Source organism: Aedes albopictus, chromosome 2, assembly GCF_035046485.1.
Source record: "Aedes albopictus strain Foshan chromosome 2, AalbF5, whole genome shotgun sequence".
NCBI lineage: Eukaryota > Metazoa > Arthropoda > Insecta > Diptera > Culicidae > Aedes > Aedes albopictus.
Genome location: NC_085137.1, coordinates 360,203,721 through 360,222,090, shown reverse-complemented (window position 1 = coordinate 360,222,090; position 18,370 = coordinate 360,203,721). Strand labels below are relative to the sequence as shown.

Below are 18,370 nucleotides of genomic sequence, written 5' to 3'. Positions count from 1 at the left end.
AGACTTTTTTAGGTGTTTTATTCCATCTATTGACACATATGGGAATCTACTTCATGGTTCTGTGCATTATTTGCATCATACTATAGCAAAAATTCTATAAATAATGTATTTTGAACATGAACGGCAGATAGGCCCTTTTACAATCTAAAAATCAGTTAGGCCCTTTCAGTTAGGCCTTTTTATCGTCGGCAATTTCAGTTAGGCCCTTTTATTTTTTTCTTAATTTTAGCTAATTTTAATTATTCTGGATTATTTTTATCGATAATTCAAGGAAAGTTAAAGAGCTACTCAAAATTATTGAAAAACATGAAAAATAACCCAAATTTACAAAAGGGCCTATCTGATTTGATGGAAAAATTTCAGTTAGGCCCTTTTATTTTTTCTTAATTTTAGCTAATTTGAAATATTTTGGATTTATTTTCATCTATAATTCAAGGAAAGTTAAAGAACTACTAAAAATTATTGGAAAATATGAAAAATAATCAAAATTTACAAAAGGGCCTATCTGATTTGAAAGGTAAATTTCAGTTAGGCCCTTTTGAATGCAGTTAGGCCCTAAAAGATTATTCAATTTCAGATAGGCCCTTTTAAAATTTATTTAAAATACGGGTAAAATAGATCTTTTCTCATTGATTAAGGTGTTATGGGATAGCTTAGGTAGATATTGATAGGAATAGTGAAAAATCGGGTTTGTTTACATTTTGCAGATAGGCCCTTTTCAAATGTTACGCTAGACTTGCGTACGAAACCGCGTCGCTGTCGGGATCGTGATGAGGGAGAGTGAAACAACGGCATTCGCGAGTGTTCGCGACGACAGTTTGAAACTGAAACTCGCTCCGATCGAAAGCAAAGAGAAGTTCGCGGTGTACGTATCCTTTTCGCTCGAGTGCGGCAGATATGCATACGGCTGCTGGCAGTGTTCTGTAGTGAAAAAGTGATATTTATGTGCTTTCCGTATATTTTCAGTGACCACTGTTAGCGTAAATCGTTGGGAATCTAGCCAAAGTGAATGGTTATCGGTTGTTCGGGGTTGAAAACAGCCGGAAAAGTGATAAAACGTTCCCGGAAGTGTGCAGAGTCGCAGAAATTTTCTAGCTTTTTTTCTTCTCGTTTTCCCTGCACGGCGGTGGAGCAGCACCAGAGCAAGCAGACAGATACACGGATTCGAGTCAGCAGCGGAGAAATTTTTGCTAAAGTAAGTTTTTAACTTGTACTAACACAATCTTCCCCCCTGCTAGTAGACGACGGGCGGGTCGGGACGGGCATGCTCCCATCATGTAACGATATGCCGAAATGTGTGTGAGGCTATGGGAGCGCTAGGGTGGTTTACCATCTTTGTTTGAAATTATTTCTGGAAGCTTATTTCAATATGAGTAAACAATAGAGTTAATAAAATATAATAAAGTGTATTAACTCTATTGAGGAAACCGAGAAAACGGTGACTGAAAGCACGGATATAGGATACTGCAAGATGACGTCACGAAGCCGTGCACTGACAGTTCAGCGAGCTTGTTTACATGGACTTAGTCTCTGGCGGAGATCCGGCAAAACTGTTTTTCGATTCAATTTCAGTATAACGGTAATTAGACGATTGGTTTTGTATTATAGAGTTGAATATAATCGATATTTCCGTATCATAGTGGTTTCGGGACGGAAAACGTAAATTTAATTTTCGCCGCTCGTTTAAAATTCTAACACCTTGTAAACAAGCTCGCTGAACTGTCAGACAAAGTGAGGTTAGATCAGGTGCTTGTGCTTGCAGTACCCTATTGACCTATTGAGCAAGATCATGCTGAGGCGTCTAAGTTCGATTTCCGGAAGATTCAAGAAATTTTTGTAATGACGAGCCTGGTAGTGAGTTGTTATTGTCACTATTTTTGGATCAGTCACTATGAAGTCCCTATGTTCAAGGCGTTCTTAGGTACTTAACGCACGTTTACTTGTTGTAAAGTCATTAATATTTTGAATTTAACCCTGAAAATGACAATGCTAAACTGTTCAACGTAAGGTAAAGTTTCCAAAATTACAATATTTTTTTTAAAATTTGGAACAACTATCTACTAAAACAAAGTTGGTAAAATTTCTGTCGGTTTTCTTTATGTAAAGGGTATTATTTGAAAATCTTAATGCTTAATGCTTAATGCTTAATCTTAAGGACAGACTTGTTAGAATCCCAAAATGGCCGCCACAATGGCCGACTTTGGTACCTACTCACGATTTCGAGGGCACAAATCTTTTCGTAAACAAAACAAGCGCACCTAATCTTCTTATTTTAAGCTTATCACGAATGAGCAAGAACAGAAGAAAAATGAAATGCATTGTTGTGTGAAGCTTGCTTCTTGAGATTTGTGCGTTTGAAGTTCTGATGCACTGTTGAAGCGGGATCTCAAGACGTTTCTCCTTAATGCTTAATGCTCTGTAAATATCCTGGAAAAAATATAGCTTAATCGCAGAATGTTCAAGATAATTTCTTACTAGGTATACTTTGCAATATTAATTTAGAGAATGGAAGAATAATAATATTTGTTTTTAGCAAAAATTTTATATAATGCTCTTGTGGAATAGCCTAACATTTTAAAACAAAACTCTGATAAATCTCTATAATCTAAAGAATATATCATGCAGAATTTTCCACTATTGTTCTAGGAACACAATTCATCTATAAAATTCTCAACGAAGAAACCCATTCCACAAAATACCGTTTTTCACCATGTAACCATATCCCAGAAAACTTTTTGTAAAGAAACATTGCCCCGTGTCGAAACTTATAGGGTCAATCCATTGCAAGGCATGTTAATACGATTTTGAACTGGAAACTGTAAAGAAACATGCATTCAGGAACATTCTGGAGTAAACCCAATAATCAGAGAAGTTTTTGGTGAAATCGAATCATTATATTTTCTTTCATCCGTAAGAGATTAAGAAAGGTACATTTTATTTTTTCTCTGAAAAAATGTTCCTAAACGTGAAATTTTAATGATGACAAATTACGATTTCACGAAGATTCACGCATTTATTTTAAGATTTTCGAAAATTGGGCGATTCTTCCTTTAATGTATCTCTTCTGAACTTGTCTAATGGGCGAATACTTCGAAAGTTTTGTCAATAAATTTTACAAAATGCATATTTTCCACAAAATTTATCTCTGAATTTTCACAAAAAATCAGAGAGCAATTATTGAGAAATTGTTATCTTTTTGTTTCTTCCTGGCGTAACGTCCCAACTGGGACAAAGCCTTCTTCTTAGCTTAGTGTTGTTGTAAGAGCACTTCTAGAGTTATTAACCCGTAGGCTTCAAAAAAGTTCAAACCGTTGGCAAAGACGCAGAAATCTATGTTTTTTAAATAACTTTTCCATGTTTAGTCGTAGTTTTAATTATATTGGGAACCTAACATATTGGAGACACGTGGACAGTTTTATTCCGGTGGACGTCTGGGATGGGTAACAATTGCATATCCTTCCTATTTGCAAGCCCCCACTAGTTGGAATTGAAATAATTTCATCTCAAAAGTAATTTGTTCCATGTACTATTGTATACTGCGTCGAGCCTGGGGGTTAAGAAGTATAGAACTAGCATAAAACTTCGTGCACGGGGGTGAATTTTCATCATGAAAAGAGCCGCTTGTTTGTTTGCTGGAGCTGGACACTAGCGAACCTGCTGGTGAAAAGCAATCTTTTTTGTACAGTGAGCATAAGGCAGGAGCGAGGCACGCTTTGGTGATTTTTTATTTCTCCAAGGAAATTCATTCCAATCTAGTTCTCCAAGTGAAACTTTTACGACTTCCACATCGAAACTTTAAATTTGTTCGAAGATACATATCTGTTCTGTGCTTCGTGGGTTCTGAAATGGCGGATTTCAGCGTTACGTAATTTGTGTACCATGCCCTACGTTTCCGCTGCCTTTTCACGTTAATTTCTTGTGTCTAATCTCTAAAAAATCTCTTGAGAAATCTTTAAAGATTTTTTTAGGGAAATTCCTAGAAAAAACATTAAAGGAGCTCCGGATGAATCCCTTCAGTAATTTCTGAAAGAATCCTTACTGCAATCTAGAAATCGTAGAAATCCCTAGGAATTCCTGAAAATAATCATTAAAAGAATTTCTATTACAATCTTTGAAGAAATCTGTGAGGATATTAGTTGAAATTTCTTGGAAAATCCATGGAGAAATTTCTGAAAAAAAAAAGTACTGGGGAAATATTTGGAGCAATTGCAGGAGGAACCACAGAAGAAATAGGTTGATAAGTTCCAGCATGGGTTCCAGGAGAATTTCAAAAGGAATTACCGTAGCAATACCAAGAGATTTTCGTATAGGAAGGAATACCAAGAGGTAATCCTGGAAAAATCTCAACAGCAACCTGGAAATTAATAGACGATGCCCAATTGGGAATCTAAAAGAGGAATCCTGGTGAAATCTCTAGAGGATTTTCAATATGAGTAATAACTGAAGGCATTAATAGAGGAACATTTAAGGAATTCCTAGAAGGATCCCTGAAGAAATCCAAAGAGAAATTCTTGAAAAAATCTCCAGGGGCATGTTCCTGGATTAATGTCAACAGATATATATGGAGAAATCAGCAGGATTACTAAAAAAAATCCTAGGAAGATCCCTGGATAAATCCACATAGTCATTCTAAGAGGAATTATTGGAGAAATCCTTAGAGATATCTTTGGATACATCGCTGTAGAAGTTTATGTATTTTTTTGGATAAAGTCCACACAGGAGAAATACCTGGAAAAATGTTAAAGGGAAACATCTGAATCACCAGAAGAATTTTTAGAGAAGCCTAAAATGCACTAGAAATGAAGCAAAATACTTAAGAAATCGTAACAAGAATTCATGGAGGCAACCCTTCTCGAATTCCATAAGAGTTTCTAATGGATGAAGCAGTTCAAGCAGGGAATCTACAACATAAATCGCATAATAAATTTCTTTGGCAATCCCAACAAGTAACCCTGGAGGAATCCCAGAGATGCTGGAGAGAAGAAGTAAATTGGTAGACTTGTAATCACAACCACAGGCAACGTTTATAGTTTGTTCTGTTCCAAACGAAATTGAGAAGAGTTTTTAGGTTCATATAGCCGATATGGTAAGCGCACGTGCAATCAGCAAAACCATGCGGAGAGTGGCGGGCTCGATTTCCGGTTGGCCCAAAATCGTTTCATGATGAAAATTTCCTTAATTACCTTGTGTATAAAATATCTTCATGACTATCACACGATATACATATGCACATATGTGTGGCTTCGTGGTCGTGCGGCTAAGGTTACCAAGCCTTTAGTCGCATCGTGCTAATGAGCGCGGGTTCGATTTCCGCCGCAGCTGTCATGAAAAGTTTTCGGCTGTGCTACTGGGCGTTGCATGCTAGTCCGTTGTCTAGTGTCGTGCTTCCTTTAAAGAGCAAATAGCTCACTGGAAGCATTGAACGTGTCCGTGTCTTTTTTTTTTAAAAAGCCATTGGCAGTGAGGGATCTTAGTTAATAATTGTGAAAGTTCTCATAAAATACTAAACTGAGGGGCAGCCTGTGTCCCGGTTGAGGCGTTATGCTAAAAAGAGAGATAGAGCAAAAATCTTCCCGTAATTTAAAACGATATTGATTAAAAACATTGGCTGGCTTTGTGTGCTAAAATGGCATAAATATGTTAGTTTGCAGAAAAAAAGTTTTGCCGTTTTCAAAAGTTACACGAGAATTGTTCATTGCGAGATTTTTGTATGACGCCAAAAGACATCAACTGAATTAATATTGATTATATTCTGGCGATGCTGAGTGAAAAACACTTTAATTTTTCTACTTAAAAAAATAAAAAGGCTGACTAAATCGGATCTCCACTGCATAGTACTTCTCCGATTATGTCCTATTGAAAGTGGATCGCGGCAACGTTTAACAACCCCTACTTTACAGGAAGGGAAAAGCGAATGACAAACATTTTCCAACGAGCGAACGGTTCTTGTACTTTCTGTTGGAAATTCTTTCTTGAACGCCATTAGAATATCTCTCTAGAAATTTCGTTGCAAAATATGGCAGCAACATGAACATTTTTTCGGAAAAACAGATTAGTCGACGCACCATAATCCGAATTTTTAAGTCAATCGTAAAATCTGTGTTGGTTGTTATAACTACGGCAGTGAAACCTGGAGTGTATCAGTGCAGAACACTCAACAGCTTCAGGTCCTCATCAATAGATGCATGCGCTATATAATTCGTGCATGGTTGCCGCACAATTGGATCTCCAACGCGGAACTCTATCGTTGTTGTTGTCAAGTTGCTCTTATTTTGGCAAATGTTGAAATCTGGGACATTTCCGGGACGCCTGGTGATGCGGGACAGGGATCTTGAATCTGGTACTGTCCCGCGTAATCCCGGACGTCTGATCACTTTATATATGTAGAATCAAGTGATAAATATTATGATTATGTAATTTTTGATGCGATAATTTTGCAGATCAACTGATCCCTTGATTATTATTTAAACTTTACAATGTATAATCCACATTGTTGTATATAAACCAGTCCATTTTTACTGATATTTAAGTTTCAACAGATCAAGAAGAGTTCCGGTGCGTAGGTGGTTTCAACCAACATGTTCGTAAATATCAATTTACTGCGTAAATATCAATTTAATGCCCCTCGAATTCCCTCAAACTTACGTGAAACTCTCTGGAATGCCTTTAAAACTCCCTGAACGACTCTGAAAAACTCATGCATCCACCTAATACGTCCCAGAAACTATCTTTGAACCTTTTAGAAATTTTTTGAATCAGCTGTGGAACCCCCTTAACTCGTTGACAAACACGAAATTGAAGAGTTTTTGAAGAATAAACAACATGTTGCGTGCTATAATATAATCCTTTGCGATCCACTAGTTAAAGAATCGCTGCAATACATTGTCTCGAGTGCTTTCATATTGTGTTTCCAAAAAAGTTCAATGAGCATAGTATAATACTTTTTTTTATCTAGTTCATTTATTTGGGGCTCAATCGCGTATAACGCTTTACGGAGCCGAAAATCTTTTTTTGTACTTAATAGTATACATTATACAGAGTAATAACTTTTTAATGATATCTGTTAGTAATGGGTGGAAGCATAGTATAATACTTATCATAGCTTTGTATGCTTAAAAACTATTTAGTACTTCTGTAGACCCCTATTTTTAAGCTGAAGAATAGTTTGGAAGATTCCCATAAATATTTATTTTATAAATGAGATCATATTGCTTAATTCTTACTAGGTAATGGGAGCAAACCAGGATGAATTGGTGTGCCTGAACGTTGACCAAGCGTATCCTTTGGAGTTCACCCTTCCACTATCAACACCCAAATTCCAGTGACACCTAGGCCTGAGAGATCGTAGAGCTGTCTACATCTTTCTTAGGTGTTCAATTCATTTTCTTTTCCCATCCCTCAGCAGTTGTAGGGACGTGGCCAGGACAGTTCTCGACCATTAGAAGTCAGTTTTGTCTAAGTCAGTCGTGTCTAAGAGTCAGAGATTAGTCCAAAATCTCCTACGCGGAACTCTATCGTCGTTGTTGTCAAGTTGCTCTTATTTTGGCAAATGATTAAATCCGGGACATTTTCGGGACGCCTGGTGATGCGGGACAGGAATCTTGAATCTGGTACTGTCCCGCGTAATCCGGGACGTCTGATCACTTTATACATGTAGCTTCAAGTGATAAATATTATGATTATGTAATTTTTTGATGTGATAATTTTGCAGATCAACTGATCCCTTGATTATTATTCAAACTTTACAATGTATAATCCACATTGTTGTATATAAACCAGTCTATTTTCACTGATATTTAAGTTTCAACGAATCAAGAAGAGTTACGGTGCGTACCTAGGTGGTTTCAATAAACATGTTCGTAAATATTAATTTACTGGAATTTATTCAATATTCATCAATATCACCCACTCAACTAATTTAAAAGTACACATCATTATACGTAAATAAATCTGTTTATTCAAACATACTCCACCCTACTTACAGATTGATATGTTTGAATGTAGAAGATGTTCATACCTCCGTCCGTGCTCGTAGTCCGCGGCTCTAAACGGGGAGAAGTCCCACGGAGAGCAAGCGATTCCCTCCGGAGAGCGGGATGTGTTGAGGCATTTTCCAAAAAAGAATTTGACCTCCTTTGTCTGTGTGGTGTGTGGACCCGTACAGAGCAGTCAGTCTCAGTCAGTCAGTGTACCGCACAGCGTTGAGCTGCGATTCTACGTGTATACTTTTCGGCAGGAGTTTTAACTTCGCGGTGTGCGTTTCTTCGATTTTCTCTAGTTTGACAGCTGGTTGAGTTATTCTGCTGCTAAAGTTACGGTAAATATTGGCAACTTTCTTTTGGTTTGTTGAGCAGCCTTGGTGCGATAATCGATTGAAAAAGTTTATCAACACTTGAGTGCAGATTATCTTCTATTATTGGAAGGAAACGGTGTTGCGCTCGGGTAAAAACACACATGAATCATCATCAACATTTGCGGATCGGCCGCACCACACGATACGTTGAAGATGTATAGTGAGAGTGCATTCATGGATTTGGGTTGTGTTTGTGTTTATGGTGAATCTACCACGGTGGATAAGGCGAATGATTGTCGGGTATGCCACCGAAATATACAGCTAGGTTTGTCGCATCCAATTCGATTTAACATGTGCACCGAAAGTCGGTGAATCTAGGAAACGTGATACTTTTCACACCCTGGTGGTTAACAGTCAGAATTGGAGATATTCATATGTACCATGTAGGCAGGGTTTTGGGAATAGTGAAGGTTCTAGAACAGAGTAGATTCTTACAACGGAATGTACGCCTTATCACAGCCCAAATTATCATGACTCACTTTTCTGGTAGTTTTCACGTGTGTCACACGCATAGTTCAATGACTCGTAGATGATTGATGATGAGATGATTGTAACATCATTCTGTTGAAATGATGACAGTGCAAGTTGTTAAACTTTACCATTTTTTTTTTGTTTCTTCAATTAGAACAAGAACTATTGTTATTGAATTATGCTAATGCATTATCTCGATTCACTTCAGGCTACAATCTTGTATTTGTAGCAATCATATTTTTAAACCTTATTAGAGGCGGAATTATAAAAGTGTATGTTTGTATTATTGTTTCCGGTGGAAACAAACATGCAATTAACATATCAGAACCAGTCTAAATTATTGTTGTATTCGAAGTAAAATGTTATCTTGTGATCTCGACATGTGATGCTCATTAAGATTGTATGCCTAATAATAATTTTTATATCGTGTTGTTGCCTGTCACGATATTTTATAACAATGTCATACTCTAGGCTTCAAAATGTGAGTCAACTGTTTTAATCTAAATGTAGATTTTTTCTTTGTACCATCCAGCGATTAAGCTTATTTTGAACCTTGTGATTTCTAAATGATCAATGGAATTTTCTACTCAATGACGTTCTGGCGAATGCTTCAATTTTTTCGACTGGATAGGAGATAACACCTATGTGATCCCAAAAGACACATGACTGTATAAAATCTCACGCTGAATAAAAGTGAATACCATGGTGAATACTGTCTTCATCTTCTTCTCCTTAGCGCATAGGTTCCCAAACTTTTTGGGTGCGCGACCTCCTTTTGCCAGTAGACGTGCTTTCGGCGACCCACTATAGAAATTCCCTCATTTGTTGTCTGTTACAGTAAATTATTCAACTGTCCCTCGCGACCCCCTGGATGATGGCCGGCGACTCCCCTGGGAGGTCGCGACCCACAGTTTGGGAAACCATGCCTTAGTGTAAGGTCCCCTGCTTCTTGTAATTGTAATTGTAATTTTATTATGTAGTAACGATACCCTGTTGGATACTTTCGTATACCTGTTATCAGGTCAAGGAGAAAACAGTTGGATATTTTAATAAGAAACCTAATTAACCGGTATGTGTCCGGCAAACTTTTTGCTTTTTTCTACACCGTGTATTTTAAATGGGTGCTGGGTACCCGGGTAGCCTGCCGGCCACATAAGGGTTAATTAAATCTACTGAACATTGAATCTAACTGATAATTTGGGCTAATAGCTTGTATGAATTCCTGGGCAAATTGAGGGGGTTAGAAGCAAAGGGGTGTAAGTGACAAAAACCCACTTTCGAGTAAATGAGGTTTAAAGTTTATAACCAATTTTTCTTCCCATACAAAATGTATGGAGTTTCAAAATCAACCCAATTTTCTCTGATTTACTGTAATTTTTGCAATCATCGTAGAAACAAACTTAAAAAAGTTCCTGAAAGCTGAAATCTGAAGAGTTTTATGATATGCTCAGCTCAAAATCGACAAAATGGTCACTTACACCCCTTTGATTCTGGGCCCCTCAATTAAAATATCCTAAACTAGCTGTCCCGGCAAACTTTGTCTTGCCCAGTTGTGGTGGTTTGACAACTGTTGTGTTCCTTTCAGCACCGCACTCTAGATTGGTTTTCTTGCAATCCTGTTGAATTTCTTCCCCGCTCATATGAAAATCAATAATATCACATTTTTTAATTTTCTCAGCTGTTTTTCATAACTTTTTCTACATATAAACACAGCCACCATGAATACGAATCGATCCGTGCAAGAGTCATGCTGATCGGTTCAGCCGTTCGTGAGTTTTGTTGCCTCAAAGGGTTTTCGAACTCATTTTTTTATATATAAGATAGATTAATTCATCGTCCCCTAAGGGCTTCTTACTTAGCTGTATGTTCTATAAGCACATTCACAGCTATTACCTGGGAGCCAGTGACTGTTTTGTATGTGTATATCGTGTACAGGTACGAAGATATTCTCTGCCCAAGGAAGTCAAGGAAACTTCCATTACGAAAAGTTCCTGGCCCTGGACCCCTGGACATCCTCAACATGGTCATGCTGGATACACGCGCCTTTACAGCTGTGTTTATATTTAAGGGGCCTTATCAATACCTAAATTAGGGAAAACGATATGAATGTTTGTGTTTGAGGTTTTATCGATCCTAGAACATTCTGAACACAAAGAAGTCTGGAGAAATAAACTTATCGACAAACCAGGGCTGTTAATTGTGCTTATTCATATGAATTCATCTAGTCGTGTTTATACTAGTTATCTTTTGCAACAAGTTGCAATATGATGCCAAGTTGGATAATTATGACGAATGCTGCAAACATCAAGTTTTGTAGTTTATTTATTTATTTCGTCAATTATTAGGTTAGGTATCTTTATTAGAGAGATTTTCAGCCCGAGGATCAATTATTGTAGACTACAAGCTTAATGTATAAATTTACATATATTGATACTTATATACCATTTTATGTACCCATTGAGGACTTTCCTTAGTAGTGGTCTTGACATAGTTAAAGCGATTATTTCGCAGTATTTGTTATAGATATCCATTAATGAGCTCATTGGTCCGTTAAAGCATATGAAGTTCGTAGCGATTTGAGCTGAAATATGTTACGTGATCTGAAAGAGCGAAATGGAGCATAAAAATTTAGGCTCGCTAATAAATCTTCCGATTGAGTGCGTTGTGAGATGAGATCGTTTATCGTGAGTAGCCTACTACATTTTATTGTATTCTAGTACTTTTACATTAACATGCAATATTTACTGAGATATGATCGGGCCAGGATTTACAAATGTGGGGGCTCGGCGCCACAATGTAGTGGGATCACTTTTAGAGAACATATTTTCTGATAATAAAGAATGAAAAATCGTGAAAATATATTTATCATTCTTGAATAAAATATTCAAAGTGAAAAAGCTTTTGGCATGTGTGGTCATGGCATTAAAATTCATGAATTTAGTGGGAATTCGTTGGTCTTGATAGAAACCCTAGAAATCTTCAGAAGATTTTATAGTAGGAATCCTGAGAAATTTCTTGCAAAATTTCTAGCGCAATTCTTTAAACCTTTCCCAGATCTATTTTGAATTATCTATAGGCAAGAATTTGAAGTTCCTTTGATAAAAAAAACAGGACACTTTTTTTGTGAAGTGAAGTTTTGTGGAAGGCCTGCAGAAGGCTGATGTGTGGGTTCATTTTGATCGTATCTTCTGCGCCGACGGTTTTTGTGGATTCCGAAAAAAGACTGCAATTTTACGTTGCTTGCCATTATACTATATTTTTTCTACAACTGCCTTTGGTTTCAGTGAAAATCGTTATTACGAACAAGGGATTTCAGAAGGTTTTCGGAGGCGTTTTTGAGGGTTTCAGAAAGGTTTATATGGGCGTTTCAGGGAACTCCAGGGAGTTTAAGGGGTATTTCTAGGAGTTTCAGGGTGTGTCAGGAGGATCTTTCGGGACATTATATGGTTATAGCACTGACAGACAAACAGACGTAACTCTCTGGCATTTCCCATCGCACGCCGATTCAATTTAAAAAATGATAGTTGGCCAACTGCCCACCCGTGGCACTCGCATCGTTTTTGTTCCGGCTTGACGCTTGCCCACTACCGTCACCTAGTTGATGGTTGGCCAAACTCAGTTCTTTTAGCATTGGGCGAACATGTTTCAGGGACAATGATTTGAATTAAAAAACATGTTAGTGTTACGTTTGTTTGTCTGTGGTTATAGGTGGTTTCAGGGGCTTCCAGGGCCGTTTCAAAGGGCTTCAGGAGTATTTCAGTGAGACAGGGATTCAGCGGGATTTCAGGAAAAGAACTCCAGGAAGATTTTCGAGGGTTTCAGAGGCGTGTTTGAGCGTGTGGATTCTGGGAGTTTTGCCAAACACCCTGAAACACACTCAAACGTCCCTAAATCAAATCCTGAAACCTCCTGATACTCCCTGAAAGTCCCTTCTGAAACTACCTAAGATTTCCGAAAACGATCCCCATGAACGCCCTGAAACGCCTATCAAAATCCCATTAAATCTAATATATCCTCTTAATCCCCTGATATATTCCTATGAAATCCCCTGTACCCTTTTATCTTGTTAAATGCCTCATAAAACCCTTTGAAGCGGCCAAAACTTCACCCGAAAACCCCGCGAAATGTCCCTGAACCCACCTGTAACGCCCTAAAATATCTACAGGTTGAATCACACTTTTATGAAACCCCCTTGCAAATGCCCTTAAGCATCCCTAAATATGATCATGAAAACTCCTGAAATGTTCTTGAAACTTCCTGAAACTCCCCTAAAGTGGAAACCCATTGAGACCCCCCTGAAATTCCTCTCAAATCCCCTCAAACTCCCCTCCTGAAAAACTCATGCATCCTCCTAATACATCCCAGAAACTATCCTTGAACCTTTCAGAAACTTTCTGAATCAGCTGTGAGATCCCCTTAACCAGAGATGGGAAATGATGCAGATTGCAGCTGAGCAGACACAAACCCAAACCCAGTGTCGCGAAGCATCAGCGTACAAGTCACAAAAAGGCTGATAAACACCAAACTTGTATCACCCTGTCTCTGCAATTTCTGATTCGCTCTCTCTACAGTCGCTAACACCAGGAAAGACAGAATCCCATCATAGTCACCCGGTCACCCTTGTTTTGCTACAATCATCCTGACTTGGATACGGCTCATGTGAGTGTCATGACTCTCTCCGTCGCCTCAAGCAGATGCACGCGCAACAGCATGTAAAACTATGCATGTGTATTATCACAAGCACGGTACTACGTCATAAACCCTATTCGTTTTGCATAGCTCAGTTTAAACGCACACATTGAGCGCACCACGCAGTTCGCCCTTGCTACGGCAAACGCTCTCACTTCGCTCGTTATGCATCGGGGGTGTGAAGAATTAGCAATAAGTTAAAATTCACAAATACAAAGAAATATAATAATAATAATCGTTATGCATCGTTGCTCAGAGAGATTGATTCTCTTGCAACCCGCCTGAAGCATACTCAGCAACTGCTATCGCTGCAAAGCTGCGAAGGGTGGAACCCACAACATGTTTGTCATTCCAGGCATGACATGCTAGCTGGTTCGTATCACCTTGGGAAGGGTGACTCCAGAAAGCGGTTCAAGTGATTGTCTCGTGGTGGTCGCGATTATTCGCAAGACTGCCCAAACCAAACATTCGTGAGTAAACGAAGCTGGCAAGCACTCGCATGTGATTCGCGAAGCTTCGTGAGTTTTTTGCATTTTGACGAAAAACTCATTTTAACGACTGGCAGTGCTGTTTTTCAAGAACAATGAAGCATAAAGCATTCGCTTATGTTGGATAATCACTGGATTTGCTATTATAACTTAAAATGCACTTCACGCATCTCTACTAGTTCTTCACGAATAAAAACTTTTGCTTCTTACTCACGAAGCAGGCGGGTGCGAATAAACTCACACACTGTTTACTCTCGGAATCGAGAGTAAGCCTTGTGTTGGCTTTACACTCGCGAATTGCTTGATGATGAAAGTAATTCCATCACTGCCCTTAACTCGTTCACAAACACGAAATTGAAGAGTTTTTGAAGGATAGATTGTCTTGAGTGCTTACATATTGTGTTTTCAAAAAAGTTCAATGAGCATAGTATAATGAGATCATCTTGCTTAATTCTTATTAATGGGAGCAAACCAGGATAAATTGGACAGGCAACTGATTCGAAACAGTCATATAATGGTGTGCCTGAACGTTGACCAAACGTATCGTTTGGAGTTCACCCTTCCACTAACAACACCCAAATTCCCGTGACACCTAGGCCTGAGAGATGGTAGAGCTGTTTACATCTTTCTTAGGTGTCCAATTCATCATCATTTCCCATCCCTCAGCAGTTGCAGGGATGTGGCCAGGACAGATCTCGACCATTGGAGGTCAGTTTTGTCTAAGTCAGTCTTGTCTAAGAGTCAGAGATTAATCCCAAATCTTTGTGCTTTGGTTCGGACGCGAAGGAGACAACCCTCATAACAGCGGTCTAGGACTGTACTACCTACGAATTTGTACGACTGCTTAATGCTAATGCTATTTAATGATCTAATCTGGTTTAATTAGGCATTTTCCAGATAGGCGCTCTTCAAATGTTTCGTTAGAATTAATAATCCTATATTCTCAACTCCTAGATCATTCGATTATCCTATGATCATGTAAAATTTTGTAAAATTACAGAGATGCAATAAATAAGATAGAATATATACTCATAATTTTGCTATATAAAAATGCTACTATAGCTGTAGGCCTTATGTTCTGAACTTAAGTTAAGTTTGAATGACCTAATGCCGTTACCTAGATTTTAAAATCCACCACTTGACTCCACACCTATCCGTAGATGAGCTGCGTGAAGTAAGAACAATACACGATTATTAGTCATTCTACCTACCTATCCATTACATTTTATGTCATATGTTAGCAAATCGACCGGTAAGAATGGTTCATTGAGAAATCTTCCGCCTAAGAAGGGGGAAGACAGCGAACGTGTCTTATGTTTAGGTGGCAAATGGATGACGACAGGGATCTATGTCAGTAATATTACCTATTACGCCAGTCGGTCTCACGGTTGAATCGCCCCCATATCTTCTTGCATATAAATATTTGCTAACATTAACTCCTCCCGGTCGTTGTCTCCGAATGAGCTGAGATCGAAGAGGATTGTGATTGTGTTCCACAAGCTGTTCGAAAACTCGATGGGTGCTTGACGAGGAAGCTTCAACGAGCGAGCTAGTTTGGACTGGATAAGTTGTTCAATATCGCGTCATCGTCTTCCGATTTCTCGCTTGAAAGTCATTCTCTTTTCCACAATCGAAAACGAAAATACTTAGCGATATCGAAATGTCGAAATGTAGGTGGCTTTTACTTCTCCTTTTTTAAACCCCATCGGAAACTGAACCAATGTTCGCCAATTATTCGTCTTGAATGACAACATTGAGTGGAATCATTGATCGGGTGCACTAGGTAGAGAGCTAGCACCTGACAGTGAGCAGTGAAGTTGTTCGTACAGAGTGTGAAGTAACGTTCCAAGAAACGACCACATCACCAAACTAATGTTTGATGAAGTTCGGGCCTAGTCATATCTAGAGTTTTAAATCTGGGATAATTGGGATATTCGGTATCACAAGTTTATTATATCATTTATGATGAATTATATATAGTGCCAAACGTGCTTAACCCTAAAAGGAATACCTTCATGGCCTCAGTTTCGTCACCTCGCTGAGTTTGTTCCATCAAAGACGAGCTCTGAAAGGCGCCTGGGGTCCAATGGACCCCAGGTATGCCTTTTAGGGTTAAATGTACCTGAAACATGATACTAAATTACCGCTGAACTTAGGTGTCGGCCACAAATTTTGTAACGCTTTTAGGGAAAGGGAGAGTAAGGTTAACCATTACGGTCTGTACACAAATTTTAGTAGACTATGAAACATTACTGCAATTCTTTCTACCAAAACATAAAACCAAAACTGATATCGCAATAGTTATTTATGTAACGAGTTGCAAAAAGTGGATTTTTCAGCACGAGTCGTACATTTATCCAACGAGGCTTGCCGAGTTGGATAAATACAAAGAGTACTGAAAAAATCGAGTTTTGCAACGATTTCCATACAAAATTTTATGCAATGATTTTTTCATAATGCAACTAATTTGAGTTACATAATCTTCATAATGCAACTCAAAAGAGTTGCATCATAAACATTATACAAGTATTTTCAATTATGCAATTCATTTCAGTTGCATAATGAGCCAGTTAGAAAAAATGGTCATTATGATACCAAAATGAGTTATACAAAATATAAATTATGATACTGAATTGCATAAACATCATTATTTACTTTGTAACGTTAAAGCTAGAGATGTAAGTAATGTATCTTACAGCTTTTCATGAATATGATGTTTAAAAATTTGATCAAAATAAAGTTAGTTTTACTAGAAGGGTTCATACCACATATTCATACGTTTCGTACAATAATTCGATTGTATCGAACGTTATGAAAAATGTTTGTAAAAACAAATTCATCAGATAAAATGTATTCGATTGTCAAATGAGCATCATTTTTTTTCATACACTGTGTGCGTCTAAGCCAGTGACTTTGGTTGCGCTTGAATTCGATCGAATGGTTCATTAGGCGGCCCAATATATGTGCCACGCTCGTCGTCGTCGTCGTTGTCGTACTGCCACGCTTAGCTGCACCCAAAAACACTTGCGTTGGGGCCTGACCCATCCGCCCCGTTACTCACTGAGTCATTCTCCTTCATAGGTGCTTCTCGATACTCCACGGCGGCGCGGCGGCACGGTGATGTGGCCGATGGAAGTCAAGCCTGTTTTGGAGTAGGCAGTCATATCGTCACGATAGGTATCTACTAGTCAGTGTCTTTGCTTTAGCTGCTCATCAGTGTGGCGATGCGTACGTGCTGTAATTATGCATAATTTACATCTAGTTTCAGTTTTATCGCACTGATGAATATTCCGAGTCAATATTTCTTTTGTACGTTTTCATCCGCATGACTTCCTTCCGAATCAGTTTACATTTGATCAAATCGGACAGTGTGTGGACACTTGATCCTGAACAAAGTACTGAAAGTGAGAAGATAATTAAAATCAATAGCACAGAATTGGGTTCGTTCAAGCAGAAAACGTTTTGTTTACATTAGTTATTTGAGTTGTGAATACATATACAGGGTGTTAGGTTCCTGAGTGCAAACTTTTAAGAGGGTGATAGAGGACCATAAATGGAGAAAAAAATTGTTCTACGCATATGGTCAAATCTCAACCGTTACGTAGTTATTGAACTTCCCATGTTTATGACTCTTATTGCCTTAACTGGAAATAACTTGAAAATGGTCAAACTTATTGAAGTTTTTTTACACTTATTCGAAAGATTATTGAATTTTCTAACAAATGGCATCTTTGAATCGATTGGTTTGGTTAAATAACTATGTTTTCTAGAGCAAAATAGCTAAAAATAGTGTATTTTTATTGGGTTTTGTCAACTATCTTTGAAACATGCGTAATAAATTAAAATTCTTTCTTTGGCAAAGTTGTGGCCCCTGTTACACTCTACAATTCGTTCTTTGACACCTAACTTCTATCTCTTATCGTTTTGTTGCAATTTTGATTTTAACATCGCATTTCAGATGATAAATTTGCAACTGTCATGGAAAGCACTTTTTGACAAAAACCAATAAAAATACACTATTTTTAGCTTTTTTGCTCTAGAAAACTTAGTTATTTAACTAAACCAATCGATTCAAAGATGCCATTTGTTAGAAAATTCAATAATCTTGCGAATAAGGGTAAAAAAACTTCGATAAGTTTGACCATTTTCAAGTTATTTCCAGTTACGGCAATAAGAGTCAAAAACATGGGAAGTTCAATAACTGCGTAACGGTTGAGATTTGACCATATGCGTAGAACAATTTTTTTCTCCATTTATGGTCCTCTATCACCCTTTAAAAAGTTTGCACTCAGGAACCTAACACCCTGTATGTAAAAAACTGCTATCACAAGATCTGTAATATTCCATAGCTCTTAGCGATCATTAAAGT

General features: G+C 38.0%; 1 protein-coding gene across 10 annotated transcripts in view; it reads left to right on the top strand.

Annotated features, from left to right (window-relative positions):
• The first annotated feature begins 781 nt into the window (after positions 1-781).
• The window catches only part of LOC109403775 (microtubule-associated protein RP/EB family member 1), a 60,663-nt gene continuing 43,074 nt past the window's right edge, over positions 782-18,370 (top strand). For 4 of the 10 annotated variants that reach the window (XM_062852857.1, XM_062852853.1, XM_062852858.1 and 1 more), the window contains exons 1-2: positions 782-865; positions 967-1,195. The gene's annotated coding sequence lies outside the window, so the exon portion shown is untranslated. Of the gene's footprint in view, positions 1,196-8,102; positions 8,318-18,370 lie in introns of those variants that run through there. The other 6 variants (XM_062852856.1, XM_062852862.1, XM_062852860.1 and 3 more) reach the window with 4 other exon arrangements.